This window comes from Lissotriton vulgaris, chromosome 10 (genome assembly GCF_964263255.1).
Source record: "Lissotriton vulgaris chromosome 10, aLisVul1.2, whole genome shotgun sequence".
Lineage (NCBI taxonomy): Eukaryota > Metazoa > Chordata > Amphibia > Caudata > Salamandridae > Lissotriton > Lissotriton vulgaris.
This window is the reverse complement of record NC_141698.1, coordinates 442,238,028-442,262,419: the sequence shown is the minus strand read 5'-3', so window position 1 is coordinate 442,262,419 and position 24,392 is coordinate 442,238,028. Positions and strand designations below refer to the sequence as shown.

Genomic DNA, 24,392 nt, shown 5'->3' with positions numbered 1-24,392 from the left:
GTCTGGATGAGGCCTGTGGGAGGCAGGAAACCAGCCAGGAGCAGCAGGAAGAGGGTGGCAAACAGGAGCAGCAGGGCAATCAACACAGTCCAGGACCAGAGCAGGCGAGTGATGACGAAGACCACAGCGATGGCGAGGACAGCGGGGGGAAACACCCATCGCATCGTTGTCAAAACATTGCGGTGCTATCTCACCGTGACTTTAACATCGCATCGTCCTTCACATCGCATGCTACGACAGCGCAATGTCATCGCGCAATAACCACTCCACGCGTCAGTTAGCGTAAAAGGCCATTTTATTAGGACAGGCATGACAGCCAAAATTAACATAACGTCATTAACAATTAACAATCCCCCCAAACATCCTGCCTCTCAACCATCATCCACTCACGTACTCCAATAGCCACTCCCAATTCACACCATGACCTCTTCACGTATACCATTCACTTCCCCTTTTCACTTCCAAACTCCTCCATCATCTCCATCCATCGCACTCCAGTCTACCACACCACCATCCTGCACCTGTAACCCCCTCCCCGGAAGAGTGATTCTGCCCGTCATGGACTCCCCGCCCCTCCCAGATCCCGCCACAAAGGGCGGTTATCTGCCCCACCAATCATGCACCTTTCGTACTCAGTCACGCCTACACCATATCGGCTCATTCCACAGAAAACTGATCAGGTCCTGTAGTTCCATAAGATAGTACGCATTTCCCATGTACGAAAGGTGCACACCATCGTCGCGAAAGAGAAGGGGCTCCTCCAGTCTGAGCCCGACATGAGCCAGCACTTTAACCCCATGATCAGCACAAAAGAGTCTCATGGCCCTGTTCAATTTTCGGCGGGCCCTTTCCACTGCCGCAGGCTTAAAAGCACCCCTCCATTTCCGTCGTGGTATGAACTCAGTCCAAACAATACAGGCGCCAGCCAGATTGCTCCTCATTGCCTCCAAGTCCCTCTGCATCAAGTGTAGCAAGGACACCCCGACTGTTTCACTAAGTCATTTTCCCCCAAGTGGAGAACCAGCATGTCCGGGCAGCCCAGCTGTGATACTTTCTTTGTGAGCCATGGTAATAATTCACCCCATCTCATTCCGCTCTTACCCCACCACTGGACCTCGTGATGACTGCTCCTCAGGCCAAGGCTACGACCATATACCTGCCTGTCCGCATATTTTGAGGCCCAGTGAACAAATGAGTGTCCCACGATCCAGGTGACCCTCTTGGCCCCTGGCCAGCGAACGCAACCTATAAAGAGAAAGAGATTAGTACCACAGTAAAACAAGGTGGAAACAACTACCGCAGCCGCCAAGGCTAGCCCGTGCCCCCACTCTACTTGCGCACATAGCGTTCACAGCATCGCGACCGCCAGCGACCAATCTGCCAAATCTCCTCCCACGACCAGCCTAAACCTGCCGCGGCCGTAGCTGCCCCAATTCAAAACGAGTGCGTGCCAAAACGCGCCGGATCCCTGCCAAGTCTCCGCAAAGCCAATCTCAACACCGCCAGCAAGGACGTCAAACGCCTCATAGAAGTACGCACGAAGATCTCACCATCCGACCTCTGCACTCGTCCACAGAAAATTCGCCACTCACGCACCGGGCACACGTCAGCGCAACCGCTCTCTGCCAACCACACCCATTTACCACGACCAACCTGGTCCGTCTTGGAACGTCCCAACCAAATGCCCAGCCGGGCCCCTTCCAACCGCACATCTGCAAACACCCGCCCCGGCGCCCAGCGAGCCCCCAACAACTCTGACACCCGAAACGCCCCAAAGAACATCCACACCATGCATAAACAGAACAACGCCACTTCATCCCTGTCATAACAACTGTGAGAAGTTGGCCCGATATGCAACGTTCGCTATTCTAGCGACCGCTATGTATCGTTCCAACGACCCTTATGGTGTTTGGTTGTAAGTCAACCTATAGACCAGCTATCCTAGTAGCGTGGATACGAGCAGTCTAAGGCTAAAGACTCGAGAGGGCGCGTTAAGCCAGCTGTTTACCACACATGTACCCCTTGAACACCCAGTGAAAGGACACCACACAAGTGTTATGAAAATAAACAGGATATTTATTAAGATTCACAACAGCCCTGGACTCTTTATGAGGACAGGGTACTAAGCACAAACCAAATCTCTTAGGAAAATACTTCAAGTGCACAATTAAAACAAGTGTCCGAGGACACGGAAAGTTTAAGGTCTCGGGCGGACCCGATGAGGCAAGTCGGAAGCGAGGGACTCGGGACCCTAGAGTAAAGAGGCTATGCAGGCACCGAAATGCCGAGTTACCTAGCCACGAGGGCTGCGGCTGCACAAGTCTTACAGGCGTCGGGGTCTTCGCTGACGAGCCAGGAGCCGGAAGAAAAGGAGTTGCTGGCCGGCGACCAGTGATGAATAGTTCGTAGAGATCCAAGCCTGGATCAGAGATTGATGATACCTGAAAGCAGAGGGGACCAAGTTCGTACTACTAGCCAGTAGTCAGAGGGTACCAGGAAGGCACCGGTTGGCCGTCACCTCGACCAGGTGAGTGGGCGACGCTAGGCTCTGCAGTCTCACGGACCAGGAGGCGTTGTCGGCGACCACGGTGGAGGTGCGAGCTGTCCCACGAAGGATGATGCTGTCGGCGTCGCTGGGCCCAGGATGGGGCAACAAGCCTTGGCAGATCTCAGGGCCACGTGGTGGGCCTAAGATGGCGTCTTGAGTGGACCAGGAGGGCCCGGGGTGCTTCTCGCAAAGATGGGAGCAAGGGCCAGTCTGGAGCAACCAGACCAGCAGTGTTGATTGTCGGATGTCGTCGCAGAAGGGCACAAGCCAGCGGCTAGTGACCAGACAACGTGCTGAGCAGCGAGCAGAAGGGCCCCACGCAGATCGTGGAGATGCTGGGAGACTGCACTTCGGTGCTGGAGCGGCTCAGGGTCGGGGCTTCTCGGACCCCAGAGCACTCACCAGAGAATTACTTCGATGGTCGTGCTGGTTAAGAAAGCGTGCAGGTTTTGATGATGGCCGGTCCCTCGAGGTCTCGTCGCACCCACAGATCACAGCTGAGCTGATGACGTGGGTAGAGGTCAGAGGTGCCAGGGAAGTCGGTTCTCGTCGAGCTGGGCCGTCGGATTCCTTGAGGAAGGACTTACAGCAAACCGCAGAGTTCTTAGATGGTGCCCGCTGATGCAGGGTGACTACTCCTTAGTCACAAGGGAGAAATCTTGAGAAGAGTCTTGAGTGTCCTTTCGTAGAAAGTAGTTCTTGATTCAAAGATGATCTAATTTTGAAGGGTCCCCGCTCCGGCCTTTATTCTAAAGAAAGGGGTGGGTACATGACTAGGTCCTGCCCTAAGGGTGGGACCAGGAAGGGGGGTAGTTACACCCCTCTCCCCTGCCGGACTTTCCCCAGGCCAGGGCTGGCGCCCCTGGAACTGGTTCTGACCGGCAGATGCGTAGTGAGCACCGGGGTGCCACTCCGCAGTCACCTTCTCGCAAAAGCCCTACCTACCCAGAATACACAAACCCTGTCTGGGACGGTGCGAACACCGCCCTCGACAGGAAACCCTTTGTCCAAGCGCTCCTTGCTGGAAGGACTCCCAGCAGCAGGAGGTCAGACTCGTGTCTGTGGTGGCAGCATCCATTTTGTGGAGCTGAGGCTTTAGTTAACTTTAACCGGGGTTCACAGTTACGTACATGTCGTGTCCCTCTAGAAGGGCGGAATGCTAACCTCGTCGCCAGAATTGGTGAGAGGGCAGCATCCCGATTCGTATGACACCTTACTCGACATGCCTTGATAATGCGACACCGAAGTTACCGATGTGGTACGCGTTATCATGGAACAGCCATTGGGTCTTGATTCCGCAAGCTGCAACCGGGCTCGGCTCGGGCCAGAACCTAGTTCACACGAGCCCACGCACTCTGCCTTCAGGATTGTCAAGGCCTGCCATAGGAGTGACTGATAGGAACTCGGGTGTCCATTGTATGGTTAGATATAGAGCTACTATACCTAAAGCAAAGGGTGATTACACGACTTTGCCCCAGCTGTCATGCAGCCAGTTGTGTCAAATTTAGGAGGCCAGCCAGGGGTGGCATAATACATGCTGCAGCCCCTGGCGGCCCTGGGTACACCTATGCCCTGAGTTACAGGGTCTGATAAGGTGGCCCAGTACCAATTGGTAAATGCACCTAGGGTACATATCGTAATTTAGAAAGAGAACAGCCAGGCTGTGGGTCTGATTGGCAGGCCCACAGCCAGAGAAAGTCGTAAACCAGTGAAACAAAAGCAAAAAATCTGGGTGATCATAGGATTGCAGACCCTACTCTCCTACATGACCCCCCCCCAAACGTCGGAACACTAAGCTAACCTTGACCAGGTGAGTCTTCTTGTTCTAAGTGGAAATATCTGGAGAGCCCATCGGCATTGCCATGATCAGTACCAGGTCTATGTTCCACTGTAAAATCCATCCCCTGTAGGGAAATGGACCACCTAAGCAGTTTGGGGTTTTCACCCTTCATCTGATTTAGCCATAAGAGGGGCTTATGGTCGGTCTGAATCTTGAAGTGAGTGCCAAACAAGTATGGCCTCAGCTTCTTCAGGGCCCAAACCACAGCAAAGGCCTCCCTCTCAATAGCTGACCAATTCTTCTCTCTAGGGGTCAGCCTTCTGCTTATAAAAGCAATGGGCTGGTCTTGACCATCAAAATTCAGTTGAGAAAGAACAGCTCCCACACCCAACTCAGAAGCATCTGTTTGGACAATGAATGGTTTGGAGTAGTCCGGACTCTTGAGGATAGGCGCCGTGCACATGGCCTGCTTTAGGTCATCGAATGCTTTTTGACAGCTCGCTGTCCACTGAACCTTTTTTGGCATTTTCTTACTTGTCAGTTCATTTAATGGTGTCACAATTGAACCATAGTTCCTGACAAACTTCCTATAGTAACCAGTCAGGCCCAAGAAAGCTCGAACCTGAGTCTGGGTGGTTGGAGGAGCCCAGTCCCTGATTGACTGTATTTTGCTCTCCAGTGGCTGAACCTGGCCTCCACCTACAAGGTGGCCCAGGTATACAACCTGTGTCTGCCCTATCTGGCACTTGGTGGCCTTGATAGTGAGGCCTGCTGCTTGCAGAGCCTCTAACGCTTTCCGCAGGTGGACCAGGTGATCCTCCCAGGTGGAGCTAAAGACAGCAATATCGTCAAGATACGCCGCACAGAAGTCATCCAGCCCAGTAAGGACTTGATTCACCAACCTTTGGAAGGTGGCAGGTGCATTTTTCAGACCAAAGGGCATCACCACGAACTGATAATGCCCACCAGGGGTTGAAAATGCGGTTTTAGGCTTGGCGTCCTCAGCTAACCTGATTTGCCAATACCCAGCTGTCAGGTCAAACGTACTTAAGTAGTTGGCCGAAGCCAATCTATCGATAAGCTCGTCTGCCCTTGGTATTGGGTGGGCGTCAGTCTTAGTGACTGCATTGAGACCCCTGTAGTCTACGCAGAACCTCATCTCTTTCTTACCGCCCTGGGTGTGAGGTTTCGGCACTAGAACTACGGGACTAGCCCAAGGGCTATCCGAGGGTTCAATGACTCCCAGCTCCAACATTTTCTGCACTTCACTCTTGATGCAGTCTCTAACGTGATCAGGCTGCCGGTAGATTTTACTCTTGACGGGCAAGCTGTCACCAGTGTCAACCTCATGGGTGCACCAATCGGTCTGACTGGGTGTTAGAGAAAACATATGTCTGAAAGACTGAAGAACCTGTTTACAGTCTTTCTGTTGATGTTCGGAGAGGCTGCCACAAAAGACAACACCATCTACCGATCCATCGTCAGGATTCTGAGTGAGCAGGTCGGGGAGAGGGTCACTCTCCTCCTCCTGTCCCTCATCTAGGGCCATGAGCAAACTCATGTCCTTCCTGTCGACATATGCCTTGAGCCTGTTGACATGAAGCACCCTGTGGGGGCTCCGGGGAGTTCCTAGGTCGACCAGGTAGGTGACCTCTCCCTTTTTCTCCAGGATGGTGTAGGGCCCGGACCATTTGTCCTTGAGTGCTGCTGGGGCCACTGGCTCCAACACCCACACCTTCTGTCCGGGCTGGTAAACAGTCAAGACAGCCTTTTGGTCATGCCAAGCTTTTTGGAGTTCTTGGCTGGCCTTAAGGTTTTCAGATGCCTTCTCCATGTATTCAGCCATCCGCGAGCGGAGGCCGAGCACATAGTCCACTATGTTGGTTGCAGGCTTTTTGAGAGGTCTCTCCCATCCTTCCTTCACCAAACATAGGGGTCCTCTCACAGGATGCCCGTACAAAAGTTCAAAAGGGCTGTAGCCAACCCCCTTCTGTGGGACTTCTCTGTAAGCGAATAAAAGGCAGGGGATCAGGACGTCCCATCTACGCCGAAGCTTTTCAGGTAGTCCATGAATCATCCCTTTAAGGGTCCTGTTGAATCTCTCAACAAGCCCATTGCATTGTGGATGATAGGGTGTAGTGAACTTGTAGTTGACACCACATTCTTTCCACATAGCAGTTAAGTAGCTCGACATAAAGTTTGCACCTCTGTCGGAGACGACCTCCTTAGGGAAGCCCACTCTGGAGAATACTCCAACTAGGGCTCTTGCCACAACAGGTGCTGTAGTGGTCCTAAGGGGAATAGCTTCAGGATACCTGGTGGCATGATCCACTACCACCAGTATAAACTTGTGCCCTGATGCTGTTGGTGGTTCCATGGGACCGACGATGTCGATCCCCACCCGTTCAAAGGGCACCCCCACCACAGGCATTGGTATAAGGGGGGCCTTTGTCGTGCCACCTGACTTACCACTGGCTTGGCAAGTGACACAGGAGCGGCAAAACTCCTTGGTATTTTCGTTCATATGAGGCCAGTGAAAGTGTGAGACAAGCCTGTCCCACGTTTTCGTCTGGCCTAAGTGACCTGCTAAGGGAATCTCGTGGGCCAAGGTAAGTAGGAAACCACGCTGAGACAAGGGTACAACCAGCCTCCTGGTCATGCCAGGCTTGGGGTCTCTTGACTCAGTGTACAGGAGTCCATCTTCCCAGTATACCTTGTGGGTACCTGTGGCGTTCCCAGCAGCCTCAGCAGCAGCCTGCTGTCTGAGGGGTTCAAGAGAAGGGCAGTCTAACTGGTCCTTCCCCAGGTCTTCCCTTGAGGGTCCCCCTGAACCCAAGAATTCAACTTGATCAAGTTCGAACTCCCTAGGCTCAGTTTCCCTCAATTCCTGTAGGTCAGCCTCCTCTGAGACTTGATCCACGACCTGGGGCAAGGGGGAAGGCGCAGCCTTAACCCTACCGCTCTTTTTCTTGGGAGGTGTCTGGTCCGTTGTTCCAGGATCCAGCACCTGTTCAGTGGGGCATTTCCTGACCTGTGACCTGGTCACAGCGAACACATGTGCTGGCAAGCCTAACATTTCCATGTGAGTCCGGTGCTCCACTTCTGACCATTGTGATGACTCCAAATCATTGCCCAACAAACAATCCACTGGGAGGTCTGAACTAACTACAACCTTCTTTTGGCCAGTTACCCCTCCCCAGGAGAAAGCTACAATTGCCATACTGTGATTGGTAGTGACATTGCTTGCATTGGTCACCAGGAATTCTGTACCTGGCATGATCTGTCCAGGGTCCACAAAGTTAGGCGTCACCATGGTGACGCTGGCACAAGTGTCCCTATAGGCCTGAGCCATCTTTCCATTTATGAAAGGCGTCTGTCGGTATTTGCCCAAGGTATTGGGACTTACGTCAGGGGACACGTCCACGTCCCCTGTACTGACAAGGACAGCCTGAGTGAGTGTGCCAACTAAGTTGTCACGCCCCTCAGAACCCAGGGTTAACCCTACTAAACCCTTGGGAGGTGCACTACCACTGCTGGCCGTACTAGGGGGCACAGGTGCCTTAGGGGCTGCAGTGGCAGGAGCCTGCCCTCCTCCTTTCTTGGTGCACTCACTAAACCAGTGAGATTTACTTTTGCAGTACTGGCACCATCTTTTGGATTGGCCTTCTTTCTTCTTTTGGGGAGCCTGACCCCCACCCTCTTTGGGTTGTTGGGGACCTGTCGAAGACTTCTGGTCATTTTGTTCCCCCTTAGAATCTTTACCCTTCTGGTCTGCTTTCTTCTGACCACCTTGATTCTGGCCCTGGTTCTGTTTAACTCTTGTACGAACCCATCTGTCTGCCTTCTTTCCCAATTCTTGGGGAGAGGTCAGATCCGAGTCGACAAGATGCTGATGCAACAACTGGTTCTGACAATTGTTTAAAATTTGTTCTCTCATCATCAAATTATACAATCCTTTGTAATCAGTAACCTTACTGCCCAGCAACCAGCCCTCAAAAGCCTTAGTGGCACAATCGACAAAGTCAGACCAATCTTGAGACTGCGTTTTCTGGGTATCCCTGAACAGCACCCTGTACTGCTCAGTGGTTAGGCCGAACCCTTCAACGAGTGTATTTTTCAAGACGTGGTAATCGTTAGCGTCTTCCACCCTTGTGGTGAGGAGCTTGTCTCTTCCTTTTCCTTCAAAGGAGAGCCACAAGATAGCTGCCCACTGACTTTGGGGAACACCCTGCACAGTGCAGGCCCTCTCCAAAGCAGTAATCCATTTGTGGATGTCGTCCCCTTGTTTAAAGGGGGGCACTATCTTACCAAGGTGTTTCGTATCAAAACTCCTTTCCCTATTGCTAGGTACATTGCTGCCACCAGTGGGGACTGCCCCACTTAACTGTTGCTCTCTAGCAAAGGCAAGCCTTTCTTTGGCCAGGGCAAGTTCTTCCCTTTCAATCCTCAGATTAGCTGCCCTTTCCTTAGCTTCGTACACTCTCCTCTGAGGGGACGTCATCCCTCTTTGAGAAGAGTTGTGAGAGCCATTGGTTTGAAGGGATCTGCCAGAGTCTCTTGACAGAGATCGGGCTCGTCCATTCCCAATGTTAAGCTGACCTGATAGTGGCCCCAGGGGTCCCCCAGTACCACTGTCATGCTTGCTTAAGTTGGACCTGCTTAGTCTAACGACTTCTACCTGTCCCTTATCTGCCTCATCCCCAGAGGGATCCTCATCCTCATCCTCCTCCCCATCTTCGTTCTCAGTTGCGAGGTGGATGAGGTCAGGATCGTCTCTGGTTCCCTCGAGGGGAGGCATGTCTCCTTCTGGATTAGAAGAGCTGGGAAGGATCTCAGCTTTTCTGGCATCATAAGTCTCCAAGAGACCAATCAGAAAGGACGTGGTGGGGTTAGACCCCTGCTTGATCTTCCTGGAGTGACACACTTGTCTTAACTCCTTGAAGCTCAGCACAGTATATCTCGAAGGGATGACCTGTGGAGGGTCAACTGACACAAGGGGAGACTCAGAGTTTCCTCCTTTGTCCGACATACTGTTTCTAGTGTGGTGTAAGTGATGCACCTACCTACACTATGTGTTTACCTACTATTCCCTTGCTAAGAGTTGCAGCCAAGGTGTGCTAAGCCTTGAGGAGCTGCAACAGCTGGTTCAGTAGAACTCAGAGTATTCTAAGCTTTAGTTATATGTACTAACAGTACTTATGTGATCTTTCAACAAGATATTCTTAGGATACGTGTGGTAAAACAACAGCAAGCTCAAATCCCAACCGCTGCTCACCAATGTGAGAAGTTGGCCCGATATGCAACGTTCGCTATTCTAGCGACCGCTATGTATCGTTCCAACGACCCTTATGGTGTTTGGTTGTAAGTCAACCTATAGACCAGCTATCCTAGTAGCGTGGATACGAGCAGTCTAAGGCTAAAGACTCGAGAGGGCGCGTTAAGCCAGCTGTTTACCACACATGTACCCCTTGAACACCCAGTGAAAGGACACCACACAAGTGTTATGAAAATAAACAGGATATTTATTAAGATTCACAACAGCCCTGGACTCTTTATGAGGACAGGGTACTAAGCACAAACCAAATCTCTTAGGAAAATACTTCAAGTGCACAATTAAAACAAGTGTCCGAGGACACGGAAAGTTTAAGGTCTCGGGCGGACCCGATGAGGCAAGTCGGAAGCGAGGGACTCGGGACCCTAGAGTAAAGAGGCTATGCAGGCACCGAAATGCCGAGTTACCTAGCCAAGAGGGCTGTGGCTGCACAAGTCTTACAGACGTCGGGGTCTTCGCTGACGAGCCAGGAGCCGGAAGAAAAGGAGTTGCTGGCCGGCGACCAGTGATGAATAGTTCGTAGAGATCCAAGCCTGGATCAGAGATTGATGATACCTGAAAGCAGAGGGGACCAAGTTCGTACTACTAGCCAGTAGTCAGAGGGTACCAGGAAGGCACCGGTTGGCCGTCACCTCGACCAGGTGAGTGGGCGACGCTAGGCTCTGCAGTCTCACGGACCAGGAGGCGTTGTCGGCGACCACGGTGGAGGTGCGAGCTGTCCCACGAAGGATGATGCTGTCGGCGTCGCTGGGCCCAGGATGGGGCAACAAGCCTTGGCAGATCTCAGGGCCACGTGGTGGGCCTAAGATGGCGTCTTGAGTGGACCAGGAGGGCCCGGGGTGCTTCTCGCAAAGATGGGAGCAAGGGCCAGTCTGGAGCAACCAGACCAGCAGTGTTGATTGTCGGATGTCGTCGCAGAAGGGCACAAGCCAGCGGCTAGTGACCAGACAACGTGCTGAGCAGCGAGCAGAAGGGCCCCACGCAGATCGTGGAGATGCTGGGAGACTGCACTTCGGTGCTGGAGCGGCTCAGGGTCGGGGCTTCTCGGACCCCAGAGCACTCACCAGAGAATTACTTCGATGGTCGTGCTGGTTAAGAAAGCGTGCAGGTTTTGATGATGGCCGGTCCCTCGAGGTCTCGTCGCACCCACAGATCACAGCTGAGCTGATGACGTGGGTAGAGGTCAGAGGTGCCAGGGAAGTCGGTTCTCGTCGAGCTGGGCCGTCGGATTCCTTGAGGAAGGACTTACAGCAAACCGCAGAGTTCTTAGATGGTGCCCGCTGATGCAGGGTGACTACTCCTTAGTCACAAGGGAGAAATCTTGAGAAGAGTCTTGAGTGTCCTTTCGTAGAAAGTAGTTCTTGATTCAAAGATGATCTAATTTTGAAGGGTCCCCGCTCCGGCCTTTATTCTAAAGAAAGGGGTGGGTACATGACTAGGTCCTGCCCTAAGGGTGGGACCAGGAAGGGGGGTAGTTACACCCCTCTCCCCTGCCGGACTTTCCCCAGGCCAGGGCTGGCGCCCCTGGAACTGGTTCTGACCGGCAGATGCGTAGTGAGCACCGGGGTGCCACTCCGCAGTCACCTTCTCGCAAAAGCCCTACCTACCCAGAATACACAAACCCTGTCTGGGACGGTGCGAACACCGCCCTCGACAGGAAACCCTTTGTCCAAGCGCTCCTTGCTGGAAGGACTCCCAGCAGCAGGAGGTCAGACTCGTGTCTGTGGTGGCAGCATCCATTTTGTGGAGCTGAGGCTTTAGTTAACTTTAACCGGGGTTCACAGTTACGTACATGTCGTGTCCCCCTAGAAGGGCGGAATGCTAACCTCGTCGCCAGAATTGGTGAGAGGGCAGCATCCCGATTCGTATGACACCTTACTCGACATGCCTTGATAATGCGACACCGAAGTTACCGATGTGGTACGCGTTATCATGGAACAGCCATTGGGTCTTGATTCCGCAAGCTGCAACCGGGCTCGGCTCGGGCCAGAACCTAGTTCACACGAGCCCACGCACTCTGCCTTCAGGATTGTCAAGGCCTGCCATAGGAGTGACTGATAGGAACTCGGGTGTCCATTGTATGGTTAGATATAGAGCTACTATACCTAAAGCAAAGGGTGATTACACGACTTTGCCCCAGCTGTCATGCAGCCAGTTGTGTCAAATTTAGGAGGCCAGCCAGGGGTGGCATAATACATGCTGCAGCCCCTGGCGGCCCTGGGTACACCTATGCCCTGAGTTACAGGGTCTGATAAGGTGGCCCAGTACCAATTGGTAAATGCACCTAGGGTACATATCGTAATTTAGAAAGAGAACAGCCAGGCTGTGGGTCTGATTGGCAGGCCCACAGCCAGAGAAAGTCGTAAACCAGTGAAACAAAAGCAAAAAATCTGGGTGATCATAGGATTGCAGACCCTACTCTCCTACAACAACAAAACGGTAACTCCCCCAAAATCCTGTCCAACAGTTCAAACGTAAACCCCTCATGAGGCAACTCCCCCCCTCTCCCCTCCGCCCTCACACGTCCCCAACCTTTCAACATACGACTCAGCAGATCCGTCCTAGCCGGATCAAAACCCATATAGACCATGCTGTAAAAGGAAACGCCTGCCAACTTGCCGGCAATCGTCGTCTGAGACAAACCCCTGTCCATGCAGTCCAGTACAAATCGCACCACCCCTTGCTCGCATGCATCCTTGGGCATCCTCCAAGCACCTTTCATCCAACCCAAAAAGGCCCCAAACTCAGACCACGCCAACCTGTGTGAGCGCCTAGTGGACTCGGCTATAGATTTTTCAACCAAACCCACCACTCTCATTCCCCCCACGCCCAGATACCCTCCGGCACCTTGGTCTTGCAAGCCTCCGCTCCCGGAGCCAGCTTCTTGAAGCGCTGCCACTGCGAACGAGATAACGCATCCGCAATTTTATTACTTACGCCAGGTACATGTTGCGCGCGAAAAAGCACATTGAAACGCAAACACAGCAGCATGAAACTTCGCAGCAAGCGCAGTACTCGCAGGTCTTTTGCTTTCTGATTGTTCACCAAGTCCACGACTGTCATGTTGTCCACGTGGAACAACACCGACCTGTTCTGGAATTCCGGGCCTCAAACCAACAGCACCACCAACAGCGGGAAGAATTCCAGGAAGGCAATGCTCCTACCTTGGAGCAGCCAGTGAGCCGGCCACTGCTCTGCGAACCAACGGCAGTCCCAGAAAACCCCAGAACCAGCCGCATCCGAGCAGAGTTGTACCTGCCACACCATCCTGTCCCGCGCAAAGTCCAAGGAAACACCATTGAAATCCTCCAGAAACATCAACCAGACCCGCAAGTCAGACCGCACTCCCAGCGTGACCCTGACCCTGTGATGAGGGAGAACCGCCCCCAACATGGCCATGCTGAGGCGTCTACAAAACGTCCTTCCAGCCCTCACCACCCTGCAAGCAAAGTTCAACAGTCCCAGCAAACGCTGTACCAACCTCAACTCAATCTTGCGAGCCACAAGCACCTGTCTGAAAAACCTCCTGCATCTCCGCCATCTTCTGCAACGGCAACCTCACCTGCCAAGCCACTGAGTCCAGTTCGATCCCCAAGAAGGTAATACAGCAACTGGGCCCATCCGTCTTCTTCGGCGCCAAAGGCACCACAAACTCGTGCGCCATCTGCTGAAATTGGCCCAAGGCCTTCCCACACTCTCCCGTCTGACCCAATCCAACAAACAAGAAATCATCCAAAAAGTGAGACACCAGCCGGTGCCCACTGCGATCCACAAAAGCCCACTGCAAAAAGGAACTGAAGGTCTCAAAGAGTGCGCAAGAAACCGCACAACCCATTGGCAACACCATGTCGACGAAAATGGCCCCTGCAAACTGCATCCCCAACAGGGAAAAACCCACCGGATGAATGGGAAGGAGGCGAAAGGCCGACTTGATGTCACACTTGGCCAACTCCGCCCGCCCGCACTCACGCACCAAACCAATGGCATCATCCACCGACGCATACAAGACCCTAGAGTCCTCCTCCGCGATGAAGTCATTCACAGAACCTACCTCCGGCCACGACAGATGATGAATCAACCTGAACTCCCCCGGCTCCTTCTTGGGCACCACCCCCAGAGGGGAGACCATGAGATCCGACAACGGCCACTCCTCGAACGGACCTGCGATCCTGCCTTCCAAAACCTCCTTCTCCAATTTTTTCGCCACCACCTCCAGCAATTCTCTGGCCGACCGCAGGTTCTCCACCCAACGTTGCTACCTCAGGCCCTGAAAGCCAATCCGAAAACCCTCCACAAACCCCCAGTACAGTCTCACCGCAGCCTATCTATCAGGATACCGGGAGAGCCATGGACACATGGCCTCCACCCTAACTGGAGTATGGGCCCTTCGGCCCAACCTCTCCCCTGCCTCTTGCAATCTTCCACTGCTCTGAGGGTGTAGCCAGCGTGAGGCATTGCATGACCGCGTGACGTCCCCCGCACTTGGAACACTCATGTTTGAATTTACAGGAAGGTCGATTGCAGAATCACTTATTGAAGCCCCAGCAGGCCCCAGTGGATCCCGGCTTGTACTGCTGTCCAGCTGCCCCAGACCACACCACCTGAGCTCCCTGTCCCCCGGCAACACCTGACCCACCCGCCCCAGATTGGGCGGGGCGCGACTGAAAAGACCGATAGGTGACCGGAAGACCACTGGCCGTATGCGTAGAAGCCGCCGCCTGCGTCGATGACATCCACTGAACCCAGAGTTCCTAGTCAACGTCCCCCCACGGCTTGTCCGGGTTAACAATAATCCTGGCCCTGAACTCCTCGTCATAACTCAACCAGGCAAAACCACCAAAATCCAACTGCACCGTCCGAATCACATCCATATACTTAAATAGCGCAATTGCCCTATCTGCGTGCTTCTCACAATAGATACTCGCATAAATCAAAAATGCCGACGTCCAATTCTCCATCGTCACCGGCACTCTCGGCCGCCTGGTCAACTCCCATTCCTCCTCTTTAGACCCTTCCTTCACCTGAATCTCTCTGTGCAAGAGCTTAAAAACATCAACATAATCATGTTTCCAAATCTGCGCCTTCGTCTTCTCAGATAAATGAGACCCGAGGGGCATTGCCATTGCCATGTACGGTAACTTCTTCCGAGCTTTCTCCACCCCATTATCCTTTCCCCCATCGTCTTCTGACTTATCCGTTTGTGCACTGGCCGTCACGACCTGCTTCTTACCATCCATTGGAGCCGTCTCCGCTCCACCTGAGGCCCCAAAATCCCGCACAGACCCGTTCCCCCACACCCACCGACCGGCAGGCCTTCTTCCTCCCTCCTTTCGCCCCATCCCCCCAAACGTCCCACCAAGCTCCCTCACCTGATAAAGTTGCAGGGGCGTCCCGTTCAGTCCTCCGTGCGTCCGCCGGTTTCACTGCCCCACTGCTGGCCCGACTGGCGCCAGCCTGTGCCTCCGGGAAAACTCCTGGCTTGTTCATTGCCACTCTACCCTTCCTCCAACTCACAGCCTCTCTCACCTCACCTTCCTCCAACTCATCCTCTTCATCATCATAGTCCAACACCTCATCCTCCATCAACTCACGTACCTCAGTCAACACCCTCTTCGCACCTTTCCCTTTCACTCCAGGCACAAATTCGCATTCCAACATTGCCGGGGCCTGCTCCCTCGGTGGAGGGCAGGCCGCCGCGGACCGCCCTGCTGCTTCGTCCCTGCGTTTGGAGGCCGTCTTGCACCCCGCCGGCCAACCCCGGCCTCTGCCAGCTGCACCTGCCGGCCTGTACCCCCCCCCGAGCGGTATGTGCCCGGGGAGGCCCCAGTGCCACCAGGTCTCTGTGCCGCCAAGGCAGTCACTGACCCCTCTATCCAGACCCACTCCCCGGCCACCCCAGGAACCCTCACTTCCGTGCCAGTGGCAGATCTCCCCCACGTGCAGGTGCAGGGGCCCCGTTGCCCCAGGCACCCCACCCCCTTCGCCTCTCTGGCAGCACATAAACGCTGCCATTCACTCTCCGCCTCCTCAATAATGCGACACTGGTCGCGAATCCGCTCCTCAGCAGACTTGAGCTCCCACCTGGCGTACCATGACCCTTGCCTCTCCAAGTCTCCAAAGGGACCCTTCCCTGGCGGGGGCACCGCAGGTGCCGCTTTCCCAGACCCCACTCCCCCTGCCTGCTGTGCCTTCTTTGGACCCTTGCCCTTGGACCCCTGCGCCTTGACCACACCCTTCTTGCCCTTTGAAAGGTCCACTGGCTGCACTGGCTGGCCCCCAGCAAAGCCCCCTTCCTCCTCCCAGACTCCCCTTCTGTCAGCATGAGGGCAAAATCCTCTCCAGCCTCCTGCTCCCAGTCCCCCAGGTCCTCCACCCCACTGCCCTCACTGCTCTCCCCATAATCCACTAGCTGCCCCCCCTCCTGACCCCCCAACCAGGGGGGGTAATGGGACTAAAACCAGCGGATTGTTCCCTGCAGGCTGCACGTGATCCCTGAGCACCTCCCCAGAGCCACCCTCCCCACCCAGCACCACACTAATATCTGCTTCGCGAGCAGGGAGGCTCAACCGGCTCCCTCCGCGTTTGGGGCCCTCCTGCTCTTTCTTGCCCCTCCCCCGCCCTGCTCCAGCTGCTCGAGCCCCCTGGGGCTCGTCCAAACACGCGGTAACTGCCGCGAAAACCCCCGCAGAAGCAGCTCTCTGAGGTCGGGCCATCCCGACCCATGCCTGATCTAGAACTCCTGGATGAAGGAGGTCGGCCCTCCCAGCCCGGCCGAGCACCTGTAGGGCCGCCCGCACCGCCGCAGTATCGGGCGTTGTCATGACTCCCGCAGCGCTCCGTAGCCTCACCTCGCCGAATTCACTGCAGTCGGATTTCATAATACGCCGCACACCGGGGCACCAGTGGCGACGTGCTTTGTCCAAAATGCTCCCCCGCCTACACTAACTATAACACCACAAACTAACCTAAACCCTGAGGCACTGGGGACAGGAAGAGGAAGTCCTTCCCCTCCTGACCCCTTAAGTAACCTCCTAACCCCCCCACCCCCTAATCCCACCCCCTACCTAACTTCCTCCCGCCCGTCCTATCAAGCGAATACCCCGGGGAAAAGACTGGTCTGCCGACCTGCTTTCCCCGGGGCCCACATTAACATCGCATGCAATTTCAACGCATGCGATGTTAATGACATATTGGCTAACTTCGACGGGATTGTAATGAAAGAGGAAATGAGCGTTTATTGTACAAATGACAGGGCTGATTTAAGGGGCTTTGGAAAAGCTTCGCTGAACATTTACTTTTGGAAATGAGCGCAAGGAAAGAGGCTTATTTTTATTCAAGTCCTGCAGTGAGGACCAGCAGGAAGTCAAGGCAGTAGGTGAGGCCAGAAGGGCACGAAATACGAGGGCAACACAGGGCACAATGGCACGGAAAACGAGGGAAACTGGAGGCAGAAGGGCACGAAAAACGAAGAAAACAGAGCGCAGAAGGGCACGAAAATTGAGAGACTCAGAGGGCAGAAGGGCACGAAATACGGGGGCAACAGAGGGCACAAGAGCACGGAAAACAATGGAAACACAGCGCAGAAGACCGCAAAAATAGAGTAAAACAGAGCGCCGAAGGGCACGAAAAACGAGAGAATCAGAGGGCAGAAGGGCACGAAATACAGGGCAACAGAGGGCACAAGAGCACGGAAAACAATGGAAACACAGCGCAGAAGACCGCAAAAATAGAGTAAAACAGAGCGCCGAAGGGCACAAAAAACGAGAGAATCAGAGGGCAGAAGGGCACGAAATACGGGGCAACAGAGGGCACAAGAGCACGGGAAATGAAGGAAACAGAGCGCAGAAGGGCACGAAAAAGGAGTAATTATTCAAGTGTGCCCTCAAACATCGCGTTGTCATGTCGCGCGATGTAAAATCGCTGATGTGACACGCGATCCAATTAAATGGCCGCATTTGCGGAGCAACTACGTGTGATAAAAAAAGGCCGGTGCGGCTACCTTTAAGATGTAATGGCCGCGATGAGAACTGCCGCGATTGCGTTGTTACCGATGGATTGTCATACAACCCTTGGTGAGTGATGCCCTATTCTCTGCAGAAGTGTGCAGAACAGACAGGCCTGCTACTCTCCAGTGCTGGAACATTGCAAATCCACTGCTTCTGCGCCCTCATTTAATGCATGGCTCCTGATCATGTGCCCACAGCACCAGCTAATGAAATATCTGTGCTGGGCATTACAACACCAAGGATTTTGGGGGGGAACATGTTTGGAAAAACTTTTGGATTTTATTACCCCTTTTCAGCTAATTTAAGGCAAATTTATGCTAAAACTTTCCATAAAGCGGTAATGAGGCACCACAAAAACAGTTGAAACAAACCTCAACACAATGCTAGGTGAAGACCGTCTGAAGTTGAGGAAGGCGGAGGTTGCAGTATAGAAAGGTGAGAAGATTAATTTTGCCAGGAAAGGTAGGAGCCCTGGGCCATTGTCTAATTTGCTCAAACCTTAAATGTCTGACAGCACCACGTGCTTCTTGCAGCAGCAGAAGAATTCCAGGTGACAAAGGAAGGGATATGATAGTGACAGCAGTAATCTATCACACACGAAACCACTGAGAATTGCAACAGCAGGACTCTTTCAGGGTATGCTGGAAGCATCTATGACATCTAAGACAGTAGGTGTACAGATGCAGAATGATTACATTGAGTCTGGCAGTTGTATCGCACATTAACTTACTCCAAGACAGAATCGTTGATTAAGCTCCAGCGATGTGTTGTGTAGTTTATATGCCACAAATAAATGAGCGGCTTGTGCTCTGTAAGGTATTGTCCTTTCCACTTCTGCTGTCGAACTCTACCTGTTCAGTGAGTTGCCTGCCGCTGTCTGCCTCTGCGGAGGCTATGAAACTTGCTTTGGTGCTAGGCAGTTCTCATTACACTCCAGTCGTTTATGTAGAAATTGTTGCAACAAATTTGCTGATTATAGTGAATTAACTCCAAAAAACAGTCACCCAATTTAAGCCAAGAAGGGACTGAGTAAATAGACAAACTTAAAACAAGAATATCCCTTTTGTGCTATATGTTCCTAAATATATCAATACAAGTGTGTATATCTGGGTCTGACAAACAAAATCTTGTTTCCTACATATATTGCAAAACATGTATTATAAAATACGATTTCCTGCATACATAAACATAGAAAAGTGCTTATATAAAATCACCAATTATTAAACCATATCTTGGTTCATACATATACTCAAATGCATCAATAACATCAGAAACCCATTAACATTTCGGTCTGTCACAAAAATGATACTAAACATTACTAAAACTTTATTTAAACTTCTCATGTACATTGTTGTAATAGAACTACTGTCAACGTTGCGTTTCGGTGGATTATCAGATCAACTGCCGCCTTCTTCAGGACAAATTTATAACACAAGATATATTCTTTAAACACAAAATCAATGATTAATCTAGGAAACCGAAACAAGTAAACACTTAATTAGGTACATGTCATGACCATCTCTATTACTCTGTTCAGTGCATACTGACATATTGGGTTCACACCCAATTTTAACACTTAGGAATTTAATACAGAGGTTCCTTAAGTAAGGAATCCTCTATGAGAATACATTATGCGCTAATATTAAATGAATATGGCTCACCCTCTGGACTTTGGTAAAAACACTTCCGCCCACGGGAGACCTTTAGGATCATTTAAGTTTATCCTTCTCCTGCATTCAAGATTTATTTAATAGGAGTCTCGAATTTAGACCTGTGAGTAATATGAAACCACAAATCTCATCAATCATAATAGTTTGTTGTTTATATATCATACATTTCACTACTATTTTGACCATGACACTTACTTTAGTAAGAATGGTACAGGTTCAAAGGGTGAGCATATCGATATTGCTTTAATCCATGGTTCTTATATTTATCACCTATGGGGGACCAATTTATATACTGTGATTACTAAACCGGCATTAAAAATATATATCAGGTCCTACTGGGGTCTATAACAGATAGTGTATGTCACTTACCCATGAGCGCTTTTAGAAGGTTTCAACCCTTTAAAAAAATGTTGAGGGGTCCTTTCTAGGTTTCGGCCTAGCAATACACTGCACAGCAGTGTTTGCGCAGCGGAAATGTAATGATTTGGAGTATGGGGGCTTAAACCCGCCCCTCTTCTCCATTGGCTGGCTTCCTAAACGGAGGCCAGCCATTGGAACAGAGGGGCGTCACTCCATTTCAGATCCGTCCTTTTCGGATTCGGGGGCATGTTTTTTCGTTTCTTTGGCCGTCTCTCAACTAAACACGCCTCCGATTCCGAAAATGTCGGCGCTGTGCTGCTGGATGTGGTCTGTCTGGTACTGGGTGAGTATGCCTTTCAGTCCCCCTCACAGCCGCTGCTTGTTTCTTTTTGATGTCGTCCTATATGAGGTTCCCAAGATGCTGCTAAGCAAGGGATGCCTCTGCGGTTGTGTGTGTGTTGGTATTGTACAGTAAAGGAGGGCTGATATATTGCATCGCACTCCTTATGAGGCTGTGAAGCGCTGTTTCACATAGTGTACCTGGGGATCTTTTAGAAGTGCATGGTTGATCTGGGGGTGGGGGGGTGGGTTAGTGTGGCATTTATGAAGGGCTTGGTTGTGACACAAGCTCCAATTATGGTGCGATAAGTGCTCGCCTCACATGCGCGTGGAGAGTTGCAGTAGGTGTGAGGATAGACGTGCTCGCGCAAGTCAGAGAGGTTGAGGGCAAAAGTTTGTGTATGACAGAGAGAGAGAGGGAGAGAATGTGTGAAAGAGAAAACGAGAATAGCGTGTGTGTGAAAGCAAGAGAGACAGTGAACGCGTGAGAGTGAAGGAGAAAGAGAACGTGTGTGTGAAAGAGGGACAGAAGGGGGAGAGGGAGAAAAGCAGGGATGTAGCGAGGGAGATAGATGGATAAAGAAAGAGAGATCATTGTACTGGTGGCCTGAAACGTGCGTTGTTTCAGTCTGTCGAAAGGCAGGCACCTGCCTACTTTACACTAGATTAGCACTAGATATTTCTCATTATTCACCTATCATTTCTGCGGCTGCCTCTCTTTATTAGCGAGAATTACGTTGTTGACCCAGATTTTGCTCGTTGTTTTTTGTTTTTTGTTTTTCTGTTACAGAATTTTCCGGGGCGGAACCTCCAGTTCCTGCCTGTTGTTGGTTTCTGGGGGCGACAGTTGCTACAAAACCAGCCTCAAAGAGGAGATAACTATGACAAGGTGCTCTATCTTTTCAAAAAAGGGTTTTGTATCTTTCTCCAAAAAGTGTGTGTGGTCGTGTTTAATCTTTGTGGGGCTGTCTCTGGGTAGTTCTGCTCATCTCTCCCTCACACTGCTACCAACTCGTCCCCTTTCCCTCACACTCCTACTGCTACCTCTAATCTCTCACTCCAGCTGATCCTGTCATCTCTTCCTTGCAATCACACCACCTCGCCATCTCTCGCTTGCACTCCCACCGACCCTGCCATCTCTCCCTCACACACCCCGCTCTCTTGCAGTCCACCTGCCCCTGTTCTCTCTACCTGGCACCCACAGTGCCCCACCCTCACACTCCCTGCCGCCTCTCTTTCAGTCCACCTGCCACTCGCCTCTCTACCTGGCACCCACACTGCCCCCTCCCTCACACTCCCTGCCTCCTCTCTGTGCTGCCTGCTCACACGTGCTGCCTTCATGCAGCTCCTCGCGCTGTGCATTCATCCACCTCTGGCCCCCCTCCTCTCTCTCTGGGTGCCCCTCCCATTCGTCTGGATGCTGCTCTCACATACTCTGAAACTGGAAGATGTGCACAGCCAATCTCTTTCTTTGCTTTCCCTGCCAGCTGGAGGGTGGTCATTACCTCTCTCAACACCTGCCTTACTTTTAGGTCAATAAGGTTTCTTTCGGAAGAGCAGCCAGTTTCCGCCCCCCCTCCCCTCTCGTACTTTACCCCCCCTCTCCCTCCCACCTCTAGCTCTCTCACACACTCTTCCCACCTCTCTCATTTCCTTCACTTCAGGTCTTCAAGGTTTTTGTCCCTCACTCTCACGCTCTCCTCTTCTTAGGGTGTCTTCTTCGCACACATTCGCACTCCTTGCTGCGTCTGTCGCCTGCTCTCTTTCTCGCACACAGACTCTTTCTTCTTCTCTGCCCGGAGTTTATTCAGTGCTTCCCGCACAAACTACCTTTTCCTCTCTGTCTTCCTGTCTCTACATTCTGTACACTTCTCACCCTATCCACCAGTGCCCTGACTCACAGAGTACGCAGCGCGCTCTGACGCTCCCTCTGGCTCCCGCGCGCTATGTCCGGGACCCCAGTTCCAAAGCCCAGATCCATCGGTAACAACGCAATTGCGGCAGTTCTCATCGTGGCCATTACATCTTAAAGGCAGCCGCACCGGCCGTTTTCTTATCGCACGTAGTTGCGCCGCAAATGCGGCCATTTAATTGGATCGCGTGTCACATCGGCGATTTTACATCGTGCGACATGACAACGCGATGTTTGAGGGCACACTTGAATAATTACTTGTTTTTCGTGCCCTTCTGCCCTCAGTTTCCCTCGTTTTCCGTGCTCTTGTGCCCTCTGTTGCCCTCGTATTTTGTGCCCTTCTGGCCTCATATACTCCCTTGACTTCCTGCTGGTCCTCACTGCAGGACTCGAATAAAAATAAGCCTCTTTCATTACGCTCATTTCCAAAAGTAAATGTTCAGCGAAGCTTTTCCGAAGCTCCTTACATCAGCCCTGTCATTTGTACAATAAACGCTCATTTTCAAAAGCCTCTTTCATTACAATCCCGTCGAAGTTAGCAAATATGTCATTAACATCGCATTCGTTGAAATTGCATGCGATGTTAATGACATTGCGCCGTCGTAGCATGCGATGTGAAGGACGATGCGATGTGAAAGTCACGGTGCGATAGCACCGCAATGTTTTGACCCCGATGCGATGGGTGTTTCCCCTCACCAAGCACTGCTTTGACCAAAGTGCACCAATCCAATTCTCCCATCTTCCCTTGCTACAGCACACCACATTTGTTTGGCTAAGGGAAGAAAAGGTGCATTCCACTTGGAAATGCAGGGTTGTAGCAGCAGGTGAATGGGTAGACTTGCTCTGCCACACTCATGGATGTTACTTATTGTATTGTAATTGCATTTATATAGCACTTACTACTCCTGACGAGGCATCGAAGCGCTTTTTCAGCGAGTAGCACGCTGCTCCGGGACCCATAGAGGATTAGTGTTGAATTAGTACAGTGAAACATGCAAGTAATTTTAAGTGGGGGCTAGGTTAGTCAATTATTTGGATTAGAAAGGATAGAAGAGGAAAAAAGGTTTGTATTTATATAGCGCTGGTTACCCCTGAAGCGATGTTGAAGCGCCTTTTTTTAGGGGCGAGTAGCACGCTACTCTGGAAACCTATAAAGGATTAGTGGTGAATTAGTACGGTGAAATATGAAAGTAATTTGCGTGGTGGATATTAGTCAGTTATTTGGAGTTAGAAGGATAGCGAAAGGATAGAAAGGTTTGCATTCATATAGCACCCCTTACCCCTGATGGGTGTTGAAGCGCTTTTCTGGTGAGTAGCACGCTACTCCGGAACACATAAAGGATTAGTGTTGAAAATGAGTATAGTGAAATCTGAAGTAATTGGAGAGATATGTTATTCAGTTATTTGGATAGAGAAGGGTAGGTGGCAGGATAGAAGAAGGAAAGAGGTTTGTATTTATATAGCGCTTGCTACCCCGATGGGGTTTTGAAGAGCTTTTTTGGCGAGTAGCACATTACTCTGGAACCCATGAGGATTAGTATGGTGAAACATGAAAGTAATTTGAGTGGTGGATATGTTAGTCCATTATTTGGATTGAGAAGGTTTGGGAAGGGGCAGAAGAGAGAAAAAGGGTTGCATTTATATAGCACTTGGAACCCTGATGGGGTGTTGCAATGCTTTATTGGCAAATAGCACACTACTCTGGAACCCATACATGATTAGTGGCGAATTAGTATAGTGGAATATGGAATTTGAGAAATGAACATGTTAGTCTGTTACTTTGATTGAAAAGGATAGTGGAGGGATAAAAGAGTGAAGGATTTGGATATTTTTTTTATTTAGGTCATAGCAGTAAGGGGCGGCTTTTGGATGAGTAAAAAGGGGTTTTGTATGGGAGGAGTCAGAGGGAAAGAGTTTAGAAAGGTTTGTTTTTGTTTTGGGGGATCGGTATAGTAAAAGAGGTGTCAGATGATGCAAGGATGGGTAGAGTAGGAGAGAGTCTAGAAAGGGTTATTTTGGGGATCATAGTCGTGGTTTGGGGTTTGGGATAAATGAGAGTGTGGATGTAGAGGATATATTGATAGATGTATAGGGTGAGGGATAGGGTAGTGCATTGGAAAGAGTAGTAGAAAGAAGTTTGAGAGGAGTAAGAAAGTTGGGCTAGAAGATATATTGAGAGAAGTATAGACCGAGAAATAAGGTAGTGCATTGGAAATGCTAAATTAGAAGAAAGTAATAAATATATAGATCCATAAGTACATTGAAAGTATATAGATGCATAAAGGAGGTAAGTATATGCAGATTAAAGATATGGATAGAGGTACAGGATGAGGGGTAGTGCCTTGGATATGCTTTTTCAGGAGAAAAGTAACAGACACACAGATCCAAGTACATGGAAGGTGGTGGGCTAGGGGAGAGCCGCCGGATGTGAGGGAGCCCATGCCA

The 24,392-nt window shown here is 51.4% G+C and overlaps 1 pseudogene; it reads right to left on the bottom strand.

Moving 5' to 3' along the window:
• Nucleotides 1-632: 632 nt before the first annotated feature.
• LOC147685375 (uncharacterized) lies at nt 633-15,318 on the bottom strand (annotated as a pseudogene).
• Between the last annotated feature and the right edge of the window lie 9,074 nt (nt 15,319-24,392).